Source organism: Amphibalanus amphitrite, unplaced genomic scaffold, assembly GCF_019059575.1.
Source record: "Amphibalanus amphitrite isolate SeventyFive unplaced genomic scaffold, NRLGWU_Aamphi_draft 000203F_arrow, whole genome shotgun sequence".
Lineage (NCBI taxonomy): Eukaryota > Metazoa > Arthropoda > Thecostraca > Balanomorpha > Balanidae > Amphibalanus > Amphibalanus amphitrite.
In genome coordinates, this window is record NW_024881698.1 from 36,308 (window position 1) to 43,887 (window position 7,580).

At 46.6% G+C, this 7,580-nt stretch overlaps 1 long non-coding RNA gene across 1 annotated transcript; it reads right to left on the minus strand.

Annotated features, from left to right (window-relative positions):
- Positions 1-2,282: 2,282 nt before the first annotated feature.
- Positions 2,283-3,274, minus strand: LOC122384930. Its single transcript, XR_006257121.1, has 3 exons — positions 3,135-3,274; positions 2,859-2,940; positions 2,283-2,660 (listed from the first exon to the last, which is right to left on the minus strand). It is a non-coding gene; the product is annotated as an uncharacterized LOC122384930 (long non-coding RNA).
- Positions 3,275-7,580: the final 4,306 nt, after the last annotated feature.

Below are 7,580 nucleotides of genomic sequence, written 5' to 3' on the forward strand. Positions count from 1 at the left end.
CCTTAGCATCGGGTTCTGGTGGGGTTTGAACAAGGCTCAGGGGCAGACTTGTAAACGACTCTGAGTTGATTCGTGAATCGACTCAGAATCAAACCATTTTTCGATGAGTCATGAGTTGATTCGAATCACTTCATCGAGGAACTTGATGAGTCATGAGTTGATTCGAATCAATTAAATTTAACATCATGAGTCATTTGATGAATCGATTCAAATTTTCAGACTCAAACAAAGAATCGACTCAAAAAAAAAATTGAGTCGTTTACAAGTCACCATCAACACCCTAATAATCAATGCTAGATCACCCCCTCAGCTTTAGCCATCACTTAACTCCATATTTCAGACTTACAAGAGCCTCAGAGGCTCAGGCACAGGCGCCTAATGAGCCAAAAGCATTTGGCAGTTGGTACCTAGGTACTAGAGGTGGCAAAACTGGAAAATTTTGGGACCCGGACCCGGACCCAGTCTGACTGGCACATTTCCAGAACCGGTCAGACCCGGTCTAGGTCAGCATTGGAACCAGATGGACCCGTTCCCGAAATTCATTTGGAAAATTGTGTACTGTGCAAGAAGAAAATATTTTCTTTCCAATTGAGCAACCTTGTGTTGCAAAGTTAAACACTCATGCCATGGTCATTTCATTTCGCTTCACAGTTTGTATTTTAGAACCAGATTCAGGTCATATTTAATAATATAAGGCGTAAGAAGAACAATGAATTTCATGCTCACCTAAGCCCCTTTTACTACAGCTGCTAAAAATGATGTGAACTGGGGATCCATGGAGCAGTGACTTCATCAGTCAGAACCTAACATCAAACATGGAACAAGATAAATATACTGATACTTTTGCATTCTTGGTAAAAGATATTCGTTTTTAGAATGGAATACATAAGTCCTTCAAATATCAACTATATAACGTCCCAAACCAGAAAATCAAAATCAAAATAAACATAAAACTGTAAGGTCCGCCAGAATTGTGGACGCCGGTGAAAACAGGGCGCCTGAGGGCATGAGATATGGCACACTGCCATATCCAGTCACGTGATCTCAGGTGAAGTTTTCCTTCCTAGCACCATTCGTGACGAAGGATTCGAAGGAAGTTTTAAAATGTTTTAGTAGCTATTACAAGTTTTCAAATTTAAAATGTACTTTTAAAAGTTCGGATAACTTCAAACCGAGCACATAAAAAAATCGAGGCAGAATTGCTATATCATCTGTAAGCACGCCGTCTACCTATATGACCAGATAGTTGTCACTGCCTAGTGGTGCAGGTCGCAGGCCATGCTTTTAGAGATCCCAAAGAGATGGCGCTACGGTGCCCGTAGTATGCCCTGAGGGCCCCTGTCCGTAACGTCAAGTGACACTAAATTATAAGTAACGCATCGCAGTGTGTTTGAAAGGCTTGCAACTTTGCCTTTTTTAGTATCAGGTGATTTTCTCCTAATATGTTGTTCTTTTTTTTCTTTTGACGAATGTCTTGGACACTTGTATTCACATCTGTCAGTATCATATTGCAAGGAACGTAGTTAGAAGTTCACAATCCATTGCCGCAAACAGCGCCCCCTAGAATACTTCCGCTGGGCTAGGACGCCACCTATGAATGCGAGGTCTGGGCGGAATGAGTGCACAATCGAAAAGTATTTATGGCATACGCGTAATTGCAACTATGGACTATATAGTATATCTACCAGGTACGTTAAGGCACAAAGATTGATAGACAAGTCATTTAATATTTTTCTAAGCCGCCACCCATTATCAGGTGACCAGGAGTGCCCCCTCCCCCCCCCTTCGCAATTGCAATGCATTAGTTATGCTATGCTATGTACGTGCCTAATGTTATTAGCTACGTTAGTTATTGTCATTAGTTATGCTGTGATGCCCATATGTGCCGTCCAGTCCATTGATGTGGTGTTCACACTTCACATGTTTTGCTGTCTAAGGTCTTGTTGCTTGTCACATAACTAGTGACATACCTATGACGATTTACCACATACCGTTCCGTCGTTTCCTTTCCACCCTTAGGACATTCAAACCCTTCTTCTCCACGCTTCAACCCCCTGGTCCGGGCTGGACGGGCAACTTTATTCCATGCGGGATTGCCCATAAGCCGAGCACGCCCGTAGCCTGGGGGCTGGGTGGCCTGCCCATTTAAATGGGCTCAGCCCCGGCGACTCACTAGGGTGCTCGCCCCATGCCCCCTCCCCCCAAGTCATATCATCCTCCCGGCTCTGCAATGGTCTCATCGGACCGAAAGGGCCTAACCCAACGAAACAAACAAACAAACAAACAAACAAACGGTTTATCACGCATCTCATATCACCGTTAAGGCAGCATCGGAAGCAAATTAGCGATGCATTCCATTGTCAGCATCACTCTAGAATGTGACAAAACATTGTGTGACTTAGTCCGACATCAAAGCAATAACTTCCGCGGACCAGCCGCGATGCGTGGCTGGTAATCACTGCGCCCAATGATCTGACTCGCTTCATTGTTCAGTGACCGGTCATCTATCACCCACCCTCAGCGCGCAACGCTTCGCCGGATTCCACGCTGACCAAGCCACCGTTCTCGACACCGTCGCGCCGCTGCCGTGAGACGGCAGGGAGGAACCACCAGTGCTCGTAGAGTTTGTCATGCCGCATAGTTCTCTCCGGATGTCCATGCTGTGAAAAGATGGGTTGCGCAAGTGGTCAGATTTCCATCAGTTAATACTTAATTTGTTCGACACACGATATAATATAAGTTATAACTAGGTAACACGTGAAATAAAGCATGGAGAGTGAAATAAGCACACATGACACAACATAAGAAGAACTACTCATAAGTGTCATTACACTTGGTCACTCCACATAACCACTTACGTTTTCTACTATGTTGATGTGCTCTCTCCGGCAGGCTGTGGCTTGCTGCGGCACACGGGGCAGAGCCATTCTGCATCTTCAACTGCAAAGGGAAAAAAATATTAGCCGTTTTCACGACAGGCTGTCCGGCGAATGCACCCAATTCTCACCAAACCTGCCCCTATTATCACTTTATCGCCAAATTGTCCAAAATTGTCCAAATTGTCTTAAAACCAAACATGTCCCTCTTCACATGCTGATGTAGGAATGTGGTGTTATTTTATTTTAAAAGCTTACCATGTTCATGTCTCAGATATTGTAAAAGCGAGATTGAGGTAGTTAAAAACACATTAAACATTCATAAAACAGCAAAACTCAACAACGACACTCTTCCTCTCTCTCTAACACTATTAGTTCCTTAGTTCAGAGTGTGCCCAATGTGTGTGTATCACTCTTTGTAACAGCCGCGCAATGAATGTATAAATTAAATTCTGGTTCACCGTAGCAGGTAATAGCTAAAAAACCACCCATGGGCCAAGTCGAAATCTCGGTCACGTGCTCCACGAAAGCGAATTTCAAGAGCCTTGATCAAAACGCCCCAGGCGCCCTGTTTTCACCGGCGTCCAGGGCCCTGTTTCACCGGTGATAGCAGCAAGCTGCTATCACGTTTCGCGAGCTGACGTCATGTCATGACGCCATACTGCTGACGTTATGGGCAGTTCCGGCGCACGATGGCCGCGACCTTGGGCGCCGCATTAAGTGACGTATGAGACTAATAGTAAGAGTTTACGCAGTCATCATAGTATATTTATTTTTATTATATATTTTTTTAATATGACGTATTTAAAAGAAGTTGGGTTTAGGGAAAATTTGGACGTAAACTTCCAATATTTAGTTGATGACGTAAAACAATATTGCGGCAATCGTGCGCCAGAATTGCCCCTTACGTCAGCAGTATGACGTCATCACATTACGTCAGCTCGCGCAATTTGATAGTAGCTTGCTGCTATCACCGGTGAAACAGGGCCCTGAATTGTCGACACCAATAGCAAGACAAAGCTGCCAGGCGTTAAAACACTGCAAAATTTTGTTGGCGTTAAAGTACTGCAAAATCGAAATGGCATTTAAGTACCGCAATGTTGCGATCATGACTTAGTGCCAATTCATTAACGTAGAAAACAAACTACACTTTGTTGTTAGCACTTAGATATAGAATAAAAACCAAAGTTTCTGGGACTGACCTGATTTTGATCTTAGCGTCTTTGAGCTGGGATCCATGAGCAGAGTAATTGCGTATTACAAAGGTATCACTATGATGAACAAGTAGGAAAATCCGTTCCTGATGCACATTTACTCGTCAATGCATTCGGGGTCTTTGTATCAATGTCATTAGGCGTTTAGTATGTGCTAGAGTGGAGACTTTGTCCTCCTCCCGATCGTGTTCCAAAATTGTTACCTTTATGCAGTAGATTAGCGTGCGTAAGGCTTAGCATATATGACGCTCAAATGCGCCGTTTTCATATCAACACGGAATCATTGGCCTTGGAGAATGGCATTGGTATTGACTCAGTTATTTGCCAGCTGTTGCCGTATGATGGCGCTAGTAGAGCGCTAGTGTTATACGCTCTGCTAGCGCCACCATGCGGCGCCAGTTGGCTAAAAATCTGTTCAATATCACGGCTTCTGGAGAATGCCTTAGATTCATTTCATACAGATAGAAATAATTTCAAAGCTGATTGAGTTATGAAATGCATTTAAATATCAAACCAAGGCCATGGGTATCAGACATGAACTGCGATTTCCGGTGGGCACAGTGACTTTGGTAATTGGTATGTCAATGTCTTTGAAAAGGCAGGTAAGATTTGCAACTGGTCAGCCTTGCTTCAATTGGATTTGTGTCCATTATAAATGGATTTCAGTCATACTTACCTCATGTGTTATTGGTATTTGATTTCTACAGCCCAAAATATTGTTGGGTGTGTACAGCAGCAAACTGAATGAAAGTGATGAGTACAAACATTTGAAGTATTTTCTGGACTGCTTGCAGTTAGAACTTGTTTGCTTTGTTGTAGGTGACAAGATAAGAAATTGAAGCAAGACTGACCAGTGACCAGTATGCTACAGAATAGGTAGCCCAATCTGCAGGAATATTAGAATTCAAAAGTGGAATTGGGACTTAGGAACTGGAAACTGCATCAACCATGTTTGCCAAAGTAGGTACCTATGTACCTAGTCCTACTAGGTAGCTGCTTGAATCTTTGGTCAAGGCTACTATGCTGCTTAATACAATTGTGGTATGCGGCATATTCATTTTATCATAGCTTTGAGTCAAATAATCAACAAATGCCTATAGTGAGTCATGAGTTGAATGAAATAAGTTCAATAAAAATGTCGTGTGAGTCATGAGTTGATTTGAATCGATTCATCAAAATGTTTCAGTTTGAGTCATGAGTTGATTCGAATCATTCCGTTGGCTAGTTGCTCGAGTCATGAGTTGATTCGAATCATTTTATCGAGGAGCTTGATGAGTCATGAGTTGATTCGAATCAATTAAATTTAACATCATGAGTCGTTTGATGAATCGATTCAAATTTCCAGATTCAAACAAAGAATCGACTCAAAAAAATTTGAGTCGTTTACAAGTCTGCTCAGGGGTGTCGTTTTTCAAAATTGATTGGTAGTGCTTCAGGCCAGGGGCCCTGAGCCATATAGGGGCACTTCCAATCTGATGACAAATGCCACTCATTTTGTCATATAGGTACGGGTAAAGGCGACGCCTATGTCTGACAAAACATGCTTTGTTAGATTATGTCAAGTTGGTGCATATAAATTGTATGTTCTGGCGCCCTGCGTGGCCCATTGATTGTTAAAATGTGATGTGCAACCTATGTACGGGCCCGTAAGGCACTTTGTTGCATTTAGATTTGACTTTATGGGTAAATAACAAAGCCAGCATGCTTTGTTACTTAACCGCCCAAGAGGTCAGGCAAAGAGGCTAAGCAAAATCACATCAGCCAAAACAAAACAAAACACAAACTGACACACTTCAATGAAATCCTCGCCGGGACAGAGACTCTCCCGGGCCCACCAGCCTCAGCGACCCGCTCTAGTGCGCGTCGGTCCCGAGTCTGTGCGCTCCGCGAACCGCTCCAAAACGCCGCTCCTCCCGGCGCGCCGGTCCAGCCCTGCTTTTTTATCTTGACATGCGATATATTCGTCAAAATACAACTACATGCTCTCTCGGCTGATACACGGTTACAGAAAACATGTCACCAGTCCCTCTGGCATCACTCGATCGGGATCTCAGTACTAGCCCCCACGGCAACCCATCAGATATTTACACCACGATGCTACAGCGTTCTGACCTTCTGGCTGCAACTTCCAGAGGTCCTTCAAACCTCGTTCCTGACTAGATACGTGTTAGTTGACTCTGAGAATACAGCACCACAGTAACCCGGGAGCACTGTCAACGCGTCAATTAGGTGATCCGCTCAGGTCCCTGGGAAGGTTCAACACTTGACTGAGTGTTACCACCGCTGGTCGTAACGTTGGCACGCCATCTCACGGATGACGAGTCTAAAGGATGAAAAAGTCATCAGACAGGTGAGATGACCAGAGTCTACTGGAGGGGAAGGGGATAACAACGGAAATATAAGATTCTTTGCTCGCACAACGTTTGCAATAACTCAAGTCGGTACAGGTAAGATAAATCAAACCGAACTGTGACACGTTCAAACAGACCGTCTCGTCCGCACGTCACTCGCCCCAGGGAGCCTTGCACAGCGTTCGACCAGTGCGGACTCGAGCGGCCTCGGTACTAGCGCTCATCACATCTATCGCTCCTGTCTCCTCGGACTGCACCGCTCCTGTCGCTTCTCAAACTCTCGTCTGAACCGCTTACGGACGCACCAAAATGACGCTTCTCCCGGCGAGCCGCCCCACCAGACCTCCTTTACCACCGACCGAAGGCGTTTGTTCGCTGCGGTGTCTCAGCGACAAAGCGGCGCATCTCCTCCATGTCCAGCTTGTCCAGCCGCTCTGGGTAGCTGGCGAGCACGGCCGCCTGGCAGAGCCGCTCCTGGATGAGTGTTGAACGCAGGTAGGTCTTCAGCCGCCGAAGCAGGCTGAAGCTCCTTTCCGCGGAGCACGAGGTGGCCGGCGGCGTTAGCAACACGGGCAGGATGGCGCGCACGGTGGCGTCGCGGAGGACGGTCACGACATCTTGCAGGGAGGCCAGCTGCACACCTCGCTGCCGACAGATGTCCTGCAGCATCTGGCAGTGGAGGACGGCCCTGTCCGCCTCCAGCCCAAAGAAGGCGGCGGCCCGCGCCACGCCAGCCGCATCTCCGGTCAGCAGCGCCGTCTCGGCCTGGAGCAGGCGCTGCTGGTCCCCGCCGGTGTAGCGGGTGTCGAGGGTGGCCAGCAGCCGGTCCACCACCTCCAGATACACACGCCGGTAGGCGTCGCGAGGTGTGGATGGGTGGTCCGGCGGCACTCCGTCGTCCAGGCGGCGGGGTGGTCGGCTCTGGCGGACGTTTCGGGGCTCGTCCACCCCCCCCCCCCCAGCGTCTCCGCTTGGGAGACTGTCGCCTCCCAGAACTGGTCGTACTTATCCCGCTGGCCGGACACGGCCTCGTGCAGTGACTCAATCAGCCCCAGGTTGTCCGACAGGGACTGACTTTGGCCTCGACAGGGACTAGATTTTCATCAATAGTTACCACTTACCATTGAAGTTACTTGCTA